The following is a 21,258-nucleotide window of genomic DNA, read 5'->3' on the forward strand; positions in this document are numbered from 1 at the left end:
AGTACAGGTATTGTTACTATTGAGAGATTATAGCTTACCGTGGTGAAGTGAAAGCTGGAGATGAATAAAATAGTTGAATTAGAAATTTATGTTTGATGTGGGCTCTATAGGAATTACTAATTAGATGTGAGAGTCAGAGAAGCTTGGAGGAATGTTAAATCCTTTGACTGTAGAGCTAGGCAGAAATCCTGTCATTCATAAAAACAATACCTACATGGTTGGATATATGGCCCTGAGGATCGTGAGAAGTATCTGTGTTAAAACTATCAAGGGATTGATTTGAAGGGGCACATGCAGCCCAATGGTTATATGTTTATAGCAGCATTATCAACACTATAGGCAGATCATGGAAAGAGGTCAAACGTCCATTGACTGATGAATGGATATTAAGAATACACACACACACACACACACACACACACACATAAAGAATATATATATATGAAATATAAAAAATTATATATATGTAAAGAACTACCCAGCCATCAAAAAGAATGAAATGTTGCCATTTGCAATGATGTAGATAGAGCTAGAGTGTATTATGCTAAGCAAATAAGTCAGAGAAAGACAAATACCATATGATTTCACTCATATCCAGAATTTAAGAAATGAAACATGAACATGGGGGAAGAGGAAGAAAAGAGAGGGAAGCACACTATAAGTGACTTTTAATTAAAGAGAACAAAATGAGGGTTGATGGAGGGGAAGTGGGCAGGGGATGGGCTAAATGGGTGATGGGTATTAAGGGGGCACTTACAGTGATGAACACTGGGTGTTAGATATGTGATGAATTACTAAATTCTATTCCTGAAACCAATATTACACTTTATGATAACTAGACTTAAAAAAAATCTGAAAAAAGCCACCAAAAATATCAAGGGAATTCTTAACAATAAACCAACTATGCTACATATTAACTCAATGGACTGATTTAATTACAGCATTTTGCGTTTTCTTTAGAGAAATTTTTTGTTCTTTGAATCCCTTTATACTTGGTTTTATTTATAAATAATAGATATGGAACTAAGAAAACCATTCTTTGATATTTTATTTAGTTTTATGATATTAGGCAAGTTGCCTTATTAATAAAATATCTGAATCATCAATTATGTATGGTACTTAACATTGTAAAAGCTATATGTAATGAAGTCTATTCAATAAAAAAGTTAGAAGTCAAAATATAAACATGTGTCATGAGAACTGGAGGTAGCCTTTGGGGGAAAAAAAAAAAAGAAATCAACACTGTTCTTCTCTAATGGGCTTCATGATCTCTATCTCAGCCATTCTCCTACAGCTTTCTCTTCCATTCTTTCAAATGATTTCTTTATGTTCATGTCCCAACACTGATGTTATCTCTGAGATTACTTAACATTGCAATTATAAAATTATAAGCCACCAGCTTTATTAGAGTCTTGTTAGTGCATGATTGGCACAGATTCTGAAGAGATGCATGTTTGGTTTCTGCATGGTCTTGGAACTGGTGTACAAATGAAAATTTCTGGCCAGAGAGGTAGAATCATATACTATGCTGTTAAATCAATATTCATTTTAAACTCCTTCACTCTTTAGTGTACTTCTAAGAAAGAAGAATAATACTATTTACTTGTAAATTCCAATTTCAATAACAAATGCTATAAAATATACACTTTAGAATTAGTGTATAATGGTAATACACATTTCACTCTTTTAACAAAGGCCAAGAGAAGAAAGAATATACAGAGAAAGAAAATACATGAGTTTAGGTCTCTCAGTATTGCCCATTTAGATGCATCCTTTATCAGTCCTGCTTTTACAACCAGTTGCTTCTGTAAGACTTGAGAAATTTGTTCAATTAATAGAACGTGATGAGAAATACAATGAGCTCTTCTATATTTGTGTATTACCTAATGCTTATTGGTTCACTGTTATACAAGGGTGACATTGCATTGTGGTGGAGAATGGATGATCTTTTCACTAAATCATGTTGAGTTGATTATTTGTCTATGTAGGGAAAGAAAATTCACCTTACATAATGTCCCAAAGAATAGAAAAATGAATTTTAGATATTTTACAGAGCTAAATGTGAAAGTACATGTTGTAGAAGAGAACATAGGGCGACTTCCTTACGATTTTGACATAAACAAAGATTGTTTTAAACAGAACAAAAAAACATAATATCCTTAATAAAAGCACCTGTAAAAAGTTTTCATTACAATTAAGAACATGTGTTTATCCAAAAATACCATTGAGAGAATGGTTACCTTTTGACCTTATCTGAGAAACATTTCTGCATTATTTTATAATATTGAATATTTTTATTAGCCAACATACACATAAGTGATAAGGAGTGGTAGATAATACAATTCATGTGTTTCTATATTCTCAGAATATAGAAACTTTCAGAATTTATATTCCATCAATAACAGAAATATATAAATCTCTAATTTAATTTCCTTTGGGCGCATATTCAGCATTATGAACCCCTTTATAGATCAGTTCTGTTTCACAACTGTTCATTGAACACCTACTATATTCACTGTTCTCCTTAACACCTTTGTAGTGGTGGAGTAAACATTCTAATAAGGAAGCCAGATAAATGTGATAGGTTAAAATAGATCTTCAATACATGAAGATAAAGGGATGGGTTTTTCCCCTGTTATTCTATGGATTAGATGCCACAGAAGTGAATATTACGATGTCTTAATTGAAGTTTGGGAATAAATTTAGGAAATACCTTTGTACTTAATCAAAGTCAGTAAAGCATTATATATTGAGGAAGAGGATGTATCAGTTAAATAAAGTACAATGTATAGAAAACATGAAATGTATCAGGATAATATATCAGAGATCCAAAGTTACATGAATAATTATTCAGAGGGATGAACAAACTTTGATTTATATATTTCATATAGTATGTAAACCAGGGACATATTTTCATAAATCCTTCCTTGATCAATTAGAAAAATAAATCTAAATTAAATTTTTATATATAACTTTCTTGATTGAGAGTACAACAAAAATATTATTCAACTCATTTTTAGAAAACTTGTGGTATGTCATTTGATAGAAAGCTCAAGGAAACCTAACCAAAAAATCCATACCAAAATCAGTTTGCAATAAAAAACACTGGCACATTAAAAAAAAAGTGGGTAAGATTAACTGCAGATGTTATTATGGAAAGACGTTATGTACTAAACTGAAATAGAAGCTCTAGATTCATTTAATTCCTAGGAGGTAGTGGCTACAGAAAGGGAATGAATTTGAATACTTAGAATTTAAAAGAACGGTATTGAATTGGTAGATGCAGTGCATCCTTACTGTCGCTAGAGGGGAATCTGAGAGGGATTTAGGAGAAAGTTTATTGCTAAGGCTGTAGGTGGAATAAAGGATCCTGTGTGAATAAATTTTCTTAACAGCATGCTTACTTCAGGGGAAAAATGAAGCATAGAGCATCTGAGAAAAAGCCATATTGTCAAGCTATATTGAAATAATTGTTTCTCAGCAAGGAACAAGATCTGTCAGATGCCCGTGTTTAGAGTGAAATTCTCTGTTGCCATATGTTTCAATAAGATGTATGATATTTTATCAAATAGTTAGAAGAAAACCATCAACCAAAATAAATGTTTTAAGGCACATATCAGATGATGAATGATGATTTTTTAGAAAACCAACCAACCTACTAAACAAACAGCAGCAACGACAAAAAACTATTGATGGAGTACCCACCTTCATTCAGCTTCAGAGCCAGGGCACAGTGTGACTTGGTTGCTACAAAGTCATCATTTTCCTTCCATGTCATCAGAACAGATATATCAAGAAGTTGTTATAATAATTATGAACAGTATTAATTTAAATGGCAAACTGTTATGTTCAGCAGAAAAGAGCATGTAGGAATAATAGTGATAGTGGAAGGTTTAGATTTTCCTCCAATTACGACGTTCTCTTTCCTTTACCAGATGCTAAACACTAGTGATGTCACACAGGTAAAATGACACTGCCTAGTTCTACTTCCTTATGCAAGTTCAAAAATATTTGCTACTAATTTCACTTAGAAGTTTTACAATATTTAATCCTTTGTGCCCTTGTTTCTTCCTTTAACATTATGGCAAACCACCAAAGAATGTATTGATCTGCTTTATATTTTAGGCTAAAGGAATAAGTAAGTCCTATATTTTTAACCATAAAGAGTTTATAATCTAACTGGAAAATATCTCATATTTAAAACTAATTACATGGATTCAGAAATGTGTGAGATTTATGTGAGCTTACTATCTTTTTTCCCTGATTTTCCTATTTTTCTATTTTTTCCTATCTCAATTTATTCATTAGGGCATTTTAAAAATATGGAAATTAGCCAAAACTATTTCATCTCTTTCACTCAGTCTAGTGACTTCTATGTTTCTGATGACTATCAAATCCATTTTCTTCTAAGTCCACAGTAAAAGACTGGTGTAAACCACCCTCATACTTCACCTCCAGTAATCTAGTGGCCCCTGGCTGGATTACCTGCTCTTACTCTCACTGAATTATCTCTTTCCATTGATGCAGCCAGATCTTGCAAACTGAAAGTTGCAGATCTATGTTTCTTCCCAGTTTATAATCCTTTAAAAGCTTTTCCATTCTTTGGAAATTAAACCAAAATTCTTATCAGGGACTTTAAGGCCCTATAAGATGGATGCTCCCTATATCTCTACCTTGTTTTGTGCCACGCTCATCTGATTTTCTTGTCCTATAGTTATGCTGGCCTCTCTCACACTCACCATCATCCCTTTACTGTTTTGTGCTCTTTCTTCTCTCTTTTATTAATGCTTATCATTCATTCATGTCTCAAATTCACCTTTAATTCCTATAGGAAATATTCTCTGATATCCTTGATAAGGAGGCAAATCACTCTAATAGTTTCTATATGTTCCATTTTTATTCTTCATTACACTTAGATCAGTTAAATGTTAGGTGATTGTATCCCCACTTACATGAGATGTTTTGCTTATTTTAACCACATCTAGTTAATTACTATTGGTTAAAAAAATAAACTTGTGAAGAGACAAATAAATTATCACTTAAAAAAATGGGAGTTTAAAGCATCAATTACTGATCCAGATTCAGTAGAGAAAGATATATAGCCAAAAGGCTGAAGAGAAAGTTAAGTGGGAATGAGCTAATTGGCACAATTAAAGTGTGTATCAATCACAATGATCTAGGTTATGTTGAAATAGTAATTAACTACAAAATCTTAGTGGTTAAACATTAATATTTTCTCCCACTCATGCTATATATTGATAATGAATTGACTAAGATTCTGTTTCACATTATTTTCTCCTTGGGAGCTGACAGGCAGCCACTGTCTGGGATAATTCTTGTTGCTGTGGCAAGGAAAATGAGATGGTATGGCAAATCAAGAACTGGCTGATAGAAATTTCCAATCATAAATGACATGCAACATTCCCTTCTTTAAAAAAATAGTTAAATATCTGTTATCTCTGATAGTGGTTAAGTGAGATAGCACCCTGATGTTACAAGAGTCTTATATTTGCTGTTTCCAGAACTGTGCAATGATTCCTTTCTGATTCCACCAATCTTACATAGTTATAATCTTACACTACTGGACATACAAGTGGCTGTTACAAGCCAGTATTAGAACCTGTGTCTAAAACTCTGTTGGAAATAACTCAATAAACAGAGTAAAAACAAAACAAATCTTTGAATTGAGCCTAACTTAGTGTGATTTGGTTTAGAAAGTCTAAATTTAAAATTAGAAAAAACAAACTTACTTTTTCTTTCTTTTTTTTCATTCGTTCATTCTTTATTTTGAAGAACACTAAACACTGTTGGCACATTAGCAGTTAAAATTCATCTGTTCGGCAGTTTAGTAAATAGAGCAACTTCATCTTTTTTCTTATTTTGTATTATGGAAGATTAAATGCCTGGCCATATTTATACCATTATTGTGTGTAGGAGTAATTGAGGTAAAAGGAGATTATTCTGTCCCATTTAAACTTCAGAAAAGAATTTCCTGATTGTTTTTCTGAACTGGTAAATCTCATATAAGCAGATTTTACATTGCTAATTCAATGTAAGTTATCCCCTCAAAATAATAAAATGTTTATCATTACCAATTAAAGAGGCATATGGTAGACCTCATTCATCTAATCCAGTTTTTTAATTAAACAATTTTTATCGAGGGTATTTAAAAAGATATAAAGTGAATGTCTACATATAAGCAAGTTTTGAGACATTTTATTCCTTTCATTATCAAGAACAGAATTAGTTCTACAGGAATATTTGCATCCATGCATTTGTGAAAAATTAATCACAAAACCAAAATTACTAATCACAGGACCAAAGTCAAAGTTTCATCAGAGCTGAATTACTTGCCAGAGACTTGGATAGTTTCTGCTTCTAATCTCATCCAGTTGTCAGAATTTATTTCCACGCAGTGTAGGATGGAAGTCCCTATTTATTTGCTGGCTGTCAGAAGGTGATGGCATTCCTTCTCATACTTTCCATATAACCTCCTCCATCTTCGGACTTACAACATCAGGTCAAGGAGACTTTCTTATGATTTGCATCTCTCTGACTTATTTTCTGCTATCTCTTTTCCACTTCATCTTCTGATTTTTTTTCTCCTGTTAGGGCATATACAATTACATAGGGCCCACCCAGATAATCAAAGATAATATATCTTTGATTGACTTGACCAGCAAGCTCAATTATATCTGCATATATTTTAGCTATATAAATTCACTTACTTACAGGCATGCTATATCATCTTTTCTACAGTTCTACGAATTAAAGCATGGAATCTTCCTGGGGTTGATAGTTCTACCTACCATGGGTACTTTTTGAGTTTGTATAAATTGAAGGGCAGTCATTCAACTTTCTAAAATCTGGTATCCTACTACAAATGCATTAAAATACGCAGCTTCTTATATGGCCTCGGTGTCAGTTTGGAGCTATTCACACATCCACATACACACAATCATTCATAAAATACATAAAATTCATAAAATTCAAGCAGTTTGGAAAAATATGTGGCTTCTATTTCCCTGCTCTTCCTCTTCTTTCATTATGTCTCTCTCTCATCTGTCATCTATGTATCTCTATCTTCTCTCTATTTATGTATCAATCACTTATCATCTCTGTATGTTGACCTATAATAAGTGATCAAATATGCAATGCTATTATTTTAATTTATATCCACTATATGGTCTTATAATTAGCTTGTAAATAAGAAAATCAATCATACTGCCTCCCTCCCAAAGAAATCCACTGAAATGCCTGATCACTAATGAGAGTAGTTGTATCTTTTGCAAAGAAGATTGCAATGAGAAAAGGTAAGAGGACTGTTTCATTAAAAAATCTTTATATGGCAGGTAGGTTGATAGATATAGTTAATACTTTATGTAAGTTAAGTAAATTAAAAGATTTCAAAATCTCATTTTACCATTCACATTCTTTCAATAATCTATAGTATATAGACACACTATATATTTTATTTGTGAAACTTTCTTTTTTGATATCCTAAAGTTATAATAAAGAGTTAAAATCATTGTTTTTTTATAAGATGATGATTGCCTTTCAATAAAATAATTTAAAAACGAAGTTCCTTCAACTCTTTAGGCAAATGATATTAGTTTAGTTTTTAGTTTTAGACGAAATTTTAGACTATAAGAAATTCACAGTGACAAAACTTGCCCTCATTGTGATTTTTGACATATGTACATTTTATTAATTATAACAGTGAATAGCATTAGTACACATCTAGATACATTATATATAACACTTATTAGAGTTTTCATACTTTCACAAACTATCGTGACAATTTATAACAAAAACAGATAAAAATGTCCTATGAATCAATAACAAATTAACAAACTAGTATTTTTTAATTGTAAAAACATTCATAGTGGAGTAAATAAGATTGAATTTAATATTAAACTAGAAATAACTAGAACATTGAGCAAAATCCATGAGAGAGCTGTTTTCAGACACTAGATAGAAGTAGAACAGGGGAAAAAAAAAAAAAAGAAGTAGAACAGGGTTATGATCCCTGCAAAAAAAGAGAAAGAGAGAGAGAGAGAGAGAGAGAGAGAGAGAATCCTACAATCACCTACAATCATCCTGGCTTTTGCCTGAAAGGAATGTCTGGACTCCAGGTGCAGGATAGGAAACCTAAAAGAAAACAACGGACTCCCTATGTGAGCCTATGGAGACTGGATTTTTCCGAGGCTGAGATGATTCTAAGTTGCAAGAGTAGCGTTCATTCATGTGCAGAAGATGCTAAGTTTTGGAATTATATTCTATTTAGTTATAGGTAACAAGTTTAGATTAAAAAGTTGAATTTTACTTAAATACTTTGCATGAGTTAATTCAGTAAACCAAAGCTAACAATCTAGAATATCAGAATATGTAATTTAGATCAATTCTTTCAAATAAAAATGCATAAAATATTTAAGACAAACTTCTAAAATATCTGAAAGCTAAAACCAAAGATAAGGCTCACTAGGTTAATCTGAGTTAAAACTAAAATGCATGGGTGTGAGTTTGTCCTTGAGAGCTCATTGCGTCTTGGCACTTACCAATTCTGAATAAGGACCTCAGAGACTAAGCAATACTGGTGAAAGATTTGTGGGATAAAAGAGATAAAACTGGAGTCCCGGGCACACCAAGAGTGAAGGCTACCAGTATTCACCTGGTAGCCTGGAGTAAGACAATCAAGGAGTAAACTGATCCACATGTGAATTGCTGTCCAGCTTCAAGTCTTCTCAGAGTCCCTTCCCCAAATTTCCTACACTGAAATTGGATTAAAATGATCTTAGAGTACAAGTACTCCTTGCACCTGGCAGCAGCAAACATCTTGAGAAAGATTAACATCATCCTCACTTGAAACTATTTCTATAAATAGCATTTAAATCTCAAGTCCATCACATAATTAAAGATAATCAGTTCCATAAGGACATAATAAGAAGTGAAAACATACAGAAACAACAAACAACAGAAACAGATGCACAGAACCTTAGATAGTGAAATTATCATAGACAGATGGTAAAAACTCTGTTTAACATGTTCAAAGAGATAAATTCAAGCTTGAAAATTTTGGCTGAGAACTGGAAAGAAAGAATGAAAAGTGATTTAGCTTAGGAAAGCAGAAATTAAATAGGAATGAAATTCTAGAACTGAAATATATGGTAACCATATTATCATTTCAAAAGATGTGTTTAACAGCAAATAGACACCTCTGAAGTCATAATTAATAAATTAATTAAGTCAAAATATTTGAAAGAAGACAAGAAAAACAAACTAATGAAAATAGATATGAGGTGATAAGATATAGAAGATACAGTGAGAAGGCAGGGTAGATTACATTTTTTTTTTTTTACAGTTAACTTATAGGTCTCCTTTTGATAGCATTTGATTTCATTGATGTAAACTTGGCTACATGATTGGTTTCAGACAATGGAATGTATTCAGAATTAACCTTTATTATTTCTGAGCAGAAGATTTAAGAGACAGGACTTGGTTCTGCAATTTCTTTTTTCAATTAGATGCAAGAAAAGCATTCTCCAGAGATAGGGGCTGCTCCATTTGTCTGGGTATCAAAGTGAAGAAGATATATAGAGAAATACTATAGTTGGACAGTGGCTGACATAAACAGGAAAAAAATATCATTTTTTTAAACCATTGAGATTTGGGACTACTTGTTACCACCCTAGAGTCTAACACAATTTGACTTAAACAATGTCTGCAAGGTTGAATTCAAGTGGCTAAATAATGAGAAAGAGATCAATAAATAAAGCAAAAACAGTATTTAAGATACAAGGCTCAGAATTTTCCATAATTGAAGAAAGGTATCACTACATTAATTTTATTCTAACAAAACCAATAAGTATAGAAAGATCTTTTTGAATAAACCACAGTGAGATACATCATGGTAAATCTGATTTAGATAAAAGGTAAAGAGCAAATCTATAAAGCAACTACTTGAAGACCAAGAGGTTATCCTTAGAGGAACGAAAAGTAGGTTGAGCTTGACAGCTAACTTCTCAACAGACACATTGGAAGGTAGATTAAGATGAAATAATGTTGAGAAATGTTGATAAAACATCTCCTAATGTAAAATTTCATACCCACTAAATTTAGCATTCGAGAATGAAGAGTGAGCTCACTCACTACCAGCAGACTCTTGCAAAAAGAAATTCAATTTTTTTTCCAGGCATACAAAAATAGTGCTAAAAAAAAAATAGTGCTAGATGGAAAGTAAGAGATAAAGGAAGGAAGAGATAAAGGAAGAGCTAAATTGAAATGTTTCCTGCATCTGAAACTAATGGTTGATTTGTTTATGGAGAAAACATTTTCTGATCTCAAAGCTTCTGGAAAAGTGGGAAACCAGCAGCAATAGGAACAAAGTGGAAAATAAGTGTAACAACGGAAACATTCTAAATACCCCAATCTATGATTATATTATGACAAATATAAAAATTTGTTATGAGCTATGGAAAGAAAAAATATTTTTGAGCTACTTGTTGATTCACATACAGTTGCAAAAATTAATACAGATAGATCCCATATTTCCTTCACCCAGTTTCCCCAAAGAGTAACTTCTTGTACGTCCACAGTACAATATTACAACCAGTTAATTTACGTTAGTATATTCTATTGATCTTGTTCAGATTTCATCAATTTTTCATGCACTCATTTCTATTTAAATCTGTGCAATTTTATTGAGTATATAGATTTCTGTGACCACTACCAGAGTCAAGATACAGATCAGTTCTTTTTTTTTTTTAATTTTTATTTATTTATGATAGTCACACAGAGAGAGAGAGAGAGAGAGAGAGAGAGGCAGAGACATAGGCAGTGGGAGAAGCAGGCTCCGTGCACCGGGAGCCCGACGTGGGACTCGATCCCAGGTCTCCAGGATGGCGCCCTGGGCCAAAGGCAGGCCCCAAACCGCTGCGCCACCCAGGGATCCCCCAGATACAGATCAGTTCTATCATAAGGATGCTTTGTGTTTCTGTTTTATAAATATATCCTTCTTCCTCCAGCAGTCCTCCCCCCACACACACCTGAAAACTACCAATCTGCTTTTTATGTTTGTAATTTTGTTACCTCAGAATGCTATATAAATGAATAATACAATATGCAACCTTTGAGATTGACTTTTTTCCCAAATTGGTGTAATTCCTTTGAGGTCTATCCAGGTAGTTGCTTAATATCAAGATTTCTTTTTATTGTTGAGTAGTATTCAAGGGTATGAATGAACCAAACTTAGTATGAACATTTACAAACTGAAAGACATTTGGGTGTTCTGGCATGAAGCTATAATGAACAAAGCTGCCTTGAATATTTGTATGCAAATTTTTGTGTGAACATGTTTTTACTTCTCTGGGTTAAATGACTAAGAATTTGCTGTGTCCTATGCTAATTGAATGTTTAGTTTTTGTAAGAAACTGCCATAGTCTTCTTGAATGGCTGCATCATTTTACATTTCCAGCGATATATGAGTGCTTCAGTTACTTCATATCCTTGTCAGCATTTGGTGTTCAAAACCAAACTCAAGATAAAACAACATAGTAACAACAAACTTAAGGGACTGTTCAAAGAAAAAACTAGAATGTTAATAGAATATTACGTTGAAAAGGCACAAGAGATTCAGAGAGAAAAATATCAAAATTTGACATAAAAATTTCAATTCATTGTATACTGATTTGCACACATTTTCTGTATATCACAAATGTTTCTTGAGGAGGTCCTCATTGCTGAAATATATAGCTTATGTTTTTGATTAATAAACTTAATTTTATTTTTATTTTTATTTTTTTTAATAAACTTAATTTTAAGAGAAATTTTAGGTTCACAGTAAAATTGAGGAGAAAGTATAGAGAGTTTTCCATATCACCCTGTCCTCACACATGCACAGTCTCTCATACTTTCTACATCCCCCACCGCAGTGGTACTTTTGTTGTAAGTGATAAACCTATATTGACACATCATTCTCACCAAAAGTCTGCGGTTTACATTAGGTTCATTTTTGATGTAGAATCTATGGCTTTGGACAAATGTATAATGAATGACATGTATCCATCACGAAAGTAGAATCGCTGACCTTAGTATCTTCTGTGAGCTGCCTATTCATCCTTTCCCCCCCTCCCAGTTTCTAGCAACCACTAATCCTTGCCTTTTCCAGAATATTATATAGCTGGAATCATATAGTATGTAACTTTTTTAGACTGGCTTTCTTTTCTTTTATGTAGAAATACACATTTAACCTTCTTCTATGTCTTTTCATGGCTTAATAGCTTTTTCAGTCCTGAATGATATCCCATTGCCTGGATGTACCACAATTTCTTTATCCATTCACCTACTGAAGAATATCAGTTTCTTAAAAGTTTTGGAAATAATGAAGAAAGCTGCTATAACCATCCATGTGCAGGTTTTTCTGTGGACATAACTTATCAATTTCTTTGGGTCAGTCCCAAGAAGCACGGTTGTGGGATCACAGTGTAAGAATATGTTTTGTTTTATAACAAACTGCCCAACTGTATTTCAAAATACCTGCACCATTTTGCACTCCCACCAGCAAGGTTGTTTCACATTGTCACCAGGATTTAGTGTTATCATTGTTCTGGTTGGTAATTCCAGTACGTGTGTAGTGGTATCTCATTGCTATTTAATCTACAATTCCCTAATAAGAAATGAGTTGAACACGTTTTATATGCTTACTTGCCATCTCTATATCTTCTTTGATGAGGTTTCTGTGCAGATCCTCTGAGCATTTCCTATCAGGGTTGTTTTTTTATGGTTATTTTTTAAGAGTTATTTTTATATTGGGGATGGTAGCCTTTATCATATGTATCTTTTGCAAATATTTTCTCCCTAAATGGCTTGTATTTATTCCTGATTTTATTCCACTTTACTGGTGAGTTTTAAAAGTTTTACTCCATCCTATTAAAACTTTCAAAACTAGTTGATTACCAATAAATGACACTCCCCCGCCCCCCATGGACATACTATTTTCTCTTAGTATTAAATTAGTTCATTAGTTTCTGCCTATTTTCTAAATCTAGTAATCATTTGTTTTATGAATCTTTTAGATATATGGATCCTAAATTTGTGTGAGGCTTCAGGGTAGGAGCCAGACATATAAAAAAGAACAAAAAACAAAAAAACACAGAATATTGGCTTATAGCTTCCCAGGAAATTCATTCTCTTTTCTGATAGGAAGATACATCCTAAGTCGATTTCATTTATCCTTTTGATTTTAAATACTAAATAACTGCTAATAACTTTTGCCATCTGTATGTACACTACCATAATTCTTAGTCTATTGGACTTCTTTGCTGGTTTCCTAATTGATTGAATTATAATTTATAGACTATGAGTTTGCTAACAAAGAATTCATTTCTTTGACATATATCTTCTGTCAACATAAACTTGATAAGTGCACTTCTCAACTACATTTTGAATATGTCCCTTTTCTTTATTTCACAGTTTATTCTCTTTATAATCTCTCCAGTTTTTAAGAATAGTCTTGGGGCAGCCTGGGTGGCTCAGCCGTTTAGCGCCTTCCACCTTGTGATCCTGGATACCCGAGATCAAGTCCCACATTGGGCTCCCTTCATGGAGCCTGTTTCTCCCTCTGCTGGTGTCTGTGCCTCTTCCTCTCCCTGTCTCTCATGAATAAATAAATAAAATCTTAAAAAAGAAAAAAAAAAGTCTCCTGTCTTATCTCCTCCCCCTTTAGCTAGGACCACACCTTACATAACAATCTTTTTTTTTTTTTAATTTTTTTTTTTTTTTTTTTTTTTTTTTTTTTTTTTATGATAGGCACACAGTGAGAGAGAGAGAGAGGCAGAGACATAGGCAGAGGGAGAAGCAGGCTCCATGCACCGGGAGCCTGATGTGGGATTCGATCCCGAGTCTCCAGGATCGCGCCCTGGGCCAAAGGCAGGCGCCAAACCGCTGCGCCACCCAGGGATCCCCATAACAATCTTGTATACATGTTAATTGCTTGCTGTTTAAAAAGTAATTTTAAACCTATTTTTTAGATACCTGTATATATTTGTGCATATGTATGATGTTGGACACATTCATCCATTTATCTATCTAGTTTCTTTGTGTTTAAATCTGAGAATGAAAACCAATAGTTATTGGCTCAGAAACTGCTAAATTATAACATCACAATAGCTTGCAGATATTAAAGAAGCTTGCAAGTCATCACATTCAGTTTGAGATGATTTTATGAGTGAGACATGAACAGCTTGCTCTGAAAATAGTATTTACTCTTCATTTTTAATGGCTTTCTACTTTATTCTTTAGCAAGAATGTATTTCATTTCTTCTGACACCTGTAATATATTCATATATTAGCAATAACTCCCGACTTTTGCTATGAAAAACATAAATCACCAAAGGAAGCATGCATAAACAAAGGGTTGCAGGCCATAACATTGTCACTCTCCTCCTCTGTCTCAATTAAGAAAACTCTCATCTTTCCCCCTGTGCTTTGTGAATAATGACAAATGACTCACACTGTAGAATTGTCTTCTCAATTATAAAAACAATGCCCATCTGGTTTTCAAAATTACTTTTTTAATTTTTATTTGGTTTATGCTAACATTAATTACATATAAGTGATATTCTATAAAAATATTTTTAGATCTTTGTATTTCTCTTCCTTACACTTTCCCTCCTTCTCTTTCATCATATTCAGAGAACGCTTGAATGAGGAAAAGCAAGAGGCTTTTTTTTCCTATTAAGGAACCATATCTAAATGATAATAAAGATCATCTTGAGAAATTCCAGGTGGTCATTATTTAGAAATTTCCAAGGCAATCTGACTTTGCGGAAAAATATTCACATAGGTAACTAAAAATAGAAAACCATGAGTATTAAATAAATAAGTACATTAAAAAATGATATCAAATAAGCAGGTGTTACTGATTTTTCACTTGAAAGACCTGTATTCAAATGCAACCTGTACTATCAGGCACAAAAGTCCCCATGGAAAAATTATATTGTACAATTTATTTGACCCCTTTGCAAAATGCAGAATATGGCTTACTTAGGTGAAATCTGATTATTTTTAGTTTGATAATTAGTAACTCTAAAGTAATACTGACAACTTAAAAAAATTCTTAGCATAAAATAGGCATTAAAATGACTCTGTAAGTAGGCACTATTTTGTTTAAATTTAAAATAAAGAAATTGATATTGAAGAGAATAAGAAATGTGCTCAAAATCATCATGCAGGAAATATCACCTGAATCTAAGATCCCTGTTCTTTACACTAGGTAATAAAAATGGCTTTATATTTTAAGAAGTAATAGTTGTAACAGTAAACTTCCTCTTTCATTTTTCGTCGTGATTAATAAAATCTTAGCTCAAGTTAGCTATGTACAAGGGAGACCTTATGGGTTCACATAGCTGAACAGGGGCAAATTTAGTTTTACATATGGCTTGATGCAGGGTTTAATTTATATCTCTAGAAACTACTTCTGTATGTATTTCCTGGCTTCCTTTTTTTTTGTAACTGATTCTTTTCTTGACAGTCACAGTCTCATCCTCTGAAATATGAATCCTTAAAAAAACAAGTCATTTCCCAAGGGTATTCCTGATATTCATTATGATTACAATGCTTAAATCACAAACTCACCTTGAATCAATTAAAGTAAATGAGAGAAAGTGATGATTGGTTGACTTAGGATAGGTTATTAATTCTACATCTGCACCAGGTCCAATAGTGGGCTATATCCTCATATGAAAATTGAGGTTGTTATCAGAAGACAGAATTGATTCTGGAAAACAAAATTCCCTTAAGTGGACATCTTAAAAAATTATTATTATTGATCACCTGAATTATAGTCTATTTATTAAAGAAAGCCATATTTCCCACAGTGAATTTTATTATTTCTAACATAGTCCATGTTATTGGATGGAAGGAAAAGAGATGATGTAGTCCCCATATCCAATAATATAATATATCTAGCCCTTTGACAAACATGCTTCAGATGACAGGATTGAATTATAAATGTGAGATCTGATCAAAACATATAGGACACAATAAAATCAGTATATCAAGAACTAGAAATAATGAAATATTTTGAAATTTTAAAAATAATATTTAAAATAATTAAGAATGGAAACAATAATAAAGGGTCATCATAAAAAACATTAGATGGAATTAAAATAATCAATATGTTATTAATGAAATAAAAAAGTTTGATTAAACAGCTGATTAAATGTAGCTAAAAAGAGAATTGATGAGTGGGAAAACAGTTCATCAAAACGCATTATAGATAAAATATGTAAAATATTTTTAAAAAGTAGTTTAAGAGGTTTGGAATATGGAATAAAAATTTCTCATATTGAATAAGAATCCTACAAGGAAAGAATAAGAATAAGAATAAGAATAAGAATAATAGAGAATGTGATAAACAAGAGATAATGGCTGAGAAATATCTCAAATAGGAAATATGTTTTTAGATTAAAGAAGCATGTAATATATATATTATATATATAACAGTTTAACTTCATATATAAAATACAAATAGAATTAAACGTTTATAGATAAAAATAAAATATATTAAAGGGATGATAGTTAGACTTACAACAGGCTTTTTAACAAAGACTAAATATTTGAAGGTAATAGAATTTTATATTTAACAATTAGCCAAAAGTGTCCTTAGCTAAACTAATGTGAGTGAGTAAGAAATTTTCAGAGGAATTCTAACAGAATTTATCATTCCTAATCTACCTTTGAAGAAGAATGTTTTTTGGAAAGGACACTGAATTTAGCAGTTTAGAGAAAGATACTGAAACAATGATAATCAAGAGTATTTCTAAAAATGTACGTAAGTTTAACAATAATGATAAAATGACTAATTCAAGAAAGCTTTCAAACAAAGTAGGACTAATCTACTAACAATTATAATATGAAAATTAGATGAGGATAATGATAATACATAATTTTGACTGGAATTTTGAAAAAATGAGGATTGGAGTTACAGGATTCTGGAAAAGTATAGAATTAGAAAGTATACATAGCAAGAATGTAAAGGGAACCATTAGAACAATATAATCAGAGTTAATAAAAATAAAGATAAATCTAAGAAGTGGCATGAAAAGAATCTAATAGAAAGCAAATTAAATAATAGTAAAAAGATGACACAAAATTATAAACTACAAATAACTCTAAATATATCAGAAACCACAATTAATATAAAGAGACTAAAATCTTCAGGTAAAGGAAAATACTTTCAAATGGATTTCAAAAATAACAAAACAAAACAAAAAAACCCCTCTCTATTCAGATGAAAGCTCATGTAGGTATATTGTTAGATGGGGAGAATTTGAAGCAAATTAGGAATAAATGGTTAATGACAAAAGATATAATTCACCACAAAAGCAACTAATCTACGTTTGGTATTCATTAACCATATTGTCTCATGATTTAAGAAAAATTTGAAGATGCTCTCTGTGAATCCCCTAATTTCTACTCAGAGTAGCCCCATACTCAAGCACATATAATGAAATGTGCTCAAGGTATTCAAAGCTTTCTTGCCTGTAATAAGAAAATGTCAGAATTAGTCATTGGTAGGGAAGTAAAAACATTTAGTGTTGGGATGCCTGGATGGCTCAGGGGTTAAGTGTCTGTCTGCCTTAGGCTCAGGGCTTGTTCCTGGGGTCCAGGGATGGAGCCCCTGCATCAGGATCCCTGCGAGGAGCCTCTGCCTATGTCTCTGCCTCTCTCTCTCTGTGTCTCTCATGAATAAATAAATAAAATATATTTTTTTAAAATTTAGTGTTACATTCAATGTGTTCCTCTACATGGTATTTTAAATGAATTAATTAGATCAGGAGTGTATAGACATAATAAATAGAAATTAATTATCTGTAAAAAAGATATTTCTAGAACTATTCAAAACATTATATATGTATATATGTATAGTTAATATATAAATAAAAACACATTATTGGGTTCACATAGTTAATCATAAGGCTAAAATATGGTCATTTATGGAAAATGAAAGAGGAAAAGAGAATATATGACTTTATATCTGTAACATTTTTATTACAAATATATAGGAGATACAACTTTTTGTTGAATTTGAGCAAAATCAGGTGAGTATTTCTATCAATTTTTGTAATCTTCTGTAAGCATTATGTTCAACAATTCTACTCTGTACTCAAGGCACGCAGTATTATTTCTGCACAAATTTTACCTGTACTCCTCTGGGGTGGGGGCATATTGAGCTAATAACATTTTATTCTTCTATGGTATGTAGGATAGAGACTCATACACGTCAAGAGTTTATTAAATGTGTTCTTAGTGAAGACATAAATAACTTAAAGAAATTTTCAAATGTGTGCTTTTCAAATGCTGTCTCCATCAAATGTACATTTTATAACAAAGTCTCCAGATTATTTTGAAATTATTCACAGCCAAAACCAAGATTACTGGTTCTATCTTGAAAGCAGATGATTCTAAATTTCACCAAAGTGACTAATGTTGATGAAGGATAGAGTATTTTTACTAATTATCAAACCAAAATATTTTGCTACTTTCTGAGTAATAAGAAACTTCACTAACTCAGAAAGTGATTTTTCTCTACTCTGCTAAAATAGTTCAAAATCTTGCTGGAAGATTTACTTTAAGACATACTTGCATATATGAATATAAATCTAAAATGAAACTGCTTTAAATGTTTCTCTATGCTAATATATGATTTTCAGCTTTAGAGAGGTTTTAAGGAGTCAAACGCTTAAATGCTTTAAAAGAAAATTTAAATATTTCTGTAATATCGCACAAAATCATAAAGAATATAATTTTCCTTAAAAAATACGCTACCTTTTTTTTTAACTAGGTGGAGAGAAGTAACTTATTCTTTAAAAAAGTAAAATTTCATTCTTTATTAAATCTCCTTTCTTCACTGGAGCTGGAGTGCTATGATTTAAAGGAAGGAAGGAAGAAAGAAAGGAAGAAAGTAAGTTTGTTGGGTTTAGATTTCTAGCTTTGTATATTAAAAACCAATGATGCTTTAGGAAAGGAAATAATATGAGATAGTTGATTCTTTAAAATATTTTTTTATTTTCATTCCAGTTAGTTAACATATAGTGTAATATTAGTTTCAGGTGTCAAATTTAGTCATTCAGCAGTTACACACTACATCCAGTTCTTATCACAACTGTACTCCTTAATGCCCGTCACCTATTACACCCGTTCCCCTACCCATCTCCCTTCTGTTCCCCATCAGTTTGTTCTCTATAGTTAAGAGTCTGTTTCTTGGTTTGCCTCCTCTCTCTGTTTTCCCCCTCATGTTCATTTGTTTTGTTTCTTAAATACTACATATGAGTGAAATCATATGGTATTTGTCTCTGTCTGACCGCATAAAACTCTGTAGATCCATCTACATTGCTACAAGTGGCAAGATTTCACTCTTTATGGCTGTATAATATTCTGTTATATATATCCATTATATCTTTATCCATTCATCAGTTGAGAGACATTTGGGCTCTTTCCATAATGTAGCAAACAACGAAACTGAAAGGCAGTCTGTGGAATGGGAGAAGTTATTTGCAAATGACATATGCGATAAAAGGCTAGTATCCAAAATATATACAGAACTTATAAAACTCAACACCCAAAAAACAAATAATCCAGTTAAAAAATGGACAGAAGACATAAATAGACACTTTTCCAAAGAAGACATACAGAGCCAACAGACACATAGGACATACAGAACATCATTATTATCATTAGAGACATACAGAACATCACTCATCACTCATCATTAGAGACATACAGAACAAAACTACAATGATATACCACCTCACATCAGTCAGAATGGCTAAAATTAACAACACAGAAAACAAAAGGTATTAGTAAGGAACCCTCTTACAACTATGGGTGAGAATGCAAACTGGTGCAGCCACTCTGGGGGTTTCTCAAAAAATTAAAAATAGAACTACCCTACAATACAGCAATTTTACTGTGAGGTATTAACCCAAAGAATACAAAAATACTAATTCAAAGGGATATATGCACCCTGATGTTTATAGCAGCATTATCTATAATAACCAAAATATGGAGAGAATTGATTCTTGTTGGAGAGATGTCTCTAATTCTTCAGGGATCTGGGGTAGTATCTTCTCAGAGGAACTTTACATCTAGCATGACTCTACAATCTGATCCCAATAAAAAATGCAAGGTAATATAGCCCACAATTTCTTGTTGATTCTCTCCAGTTATTTCTAAATCTTAGATTTGGTAAATCTTTCAGCTCTGAATCTTTTGGAAATTTCTATATGACCAAATTTGCTTAGTACCTATATCTTAATTTCTGGGAAGCATTTCTGCCAGTTCCACAACAACTGGGAGAATGTCTATTCTATGTGTCCTGGAAGACAGGGAAGGGGTGGCATCATCTGAACACTTCTCTGCAGATCACTTTGCTGTATAGCATCTTCCAGAGAGGAAACCCCACAAACTGACATCCTGAGTCCCTGTCCAGAAACCATTGAAGTCCACTCCAATGTTTTTCTTGTTCCTTTTTCAGTACCTTGTTCCTTTTGTCAGATTCAAACTTTGTTCTGCCTTAGACCTAATTATGTTGCACTGCCTCTGGTGCTTTTCCTTTCTTTTCTTTTCTTTTTTTTTTTTTCTTTTTCTTTTCCTTTTCCTTTTTTTTTTTTTTTTTAAATGGGAAGGGGATGTTTTTGTCCTTAGGTTGTTTTCTTAGCTGCTTTTGTCTTGCAACAGCAGCCATTCAAATCTAAAATCACTTCATGTCTTTAAAAGGCTGCTTTTAGACACTCTTTTCCTTTCATGTGTTTCCAGCATTTTTTTTCTGTAAATGTTTGCATTTACACATGTTACTCAAAAATTAAGTGGGGGGGGGGGGTGTTGGGCTTAGATTTAAATGACCTCCTTTCTGATTACATGAGAATTTACATTCATAGGGAAGGTTACTTTTTTGAGATATTAATGTACATTTTATGTTCACTGCTTTAGAAGAATTAGAGATAATGAACTCTTTTGTGTGGGTTGTTTTGTTTTTAGTTTTTATCCCTCCCTCATTTAAGAAATGAGGTATATCACTATAACCAGTCACTTTGTCAATTTGGGGCATTTGCAGAGAGTTCATAATTATAAACGAGAGACCCACAATAAGTAGTTTTAGCATATTTTAGCAATATATATATATCACTAAATATTTGATAACTCTTAGAATCTTCCAAAGCCCAGTGGTCAGAGTTGCAAGTTACACAGCCAGGAAAA

The sequence above is a fragment of the Vulpes lagopus genome, chromosome 9, assembly GCF_018345385.1.
Source record: "Vulpes lagopus strain Blue_001 chromosome 9, ASM1834538v1, whole genome shotgun sequence".
Taxonomy (NCBI): Eukaryota; Metazoa; Chordata; class Mammalia; order Carnivora; family Canidae; genus Vulpes; species Vulpes lagopus.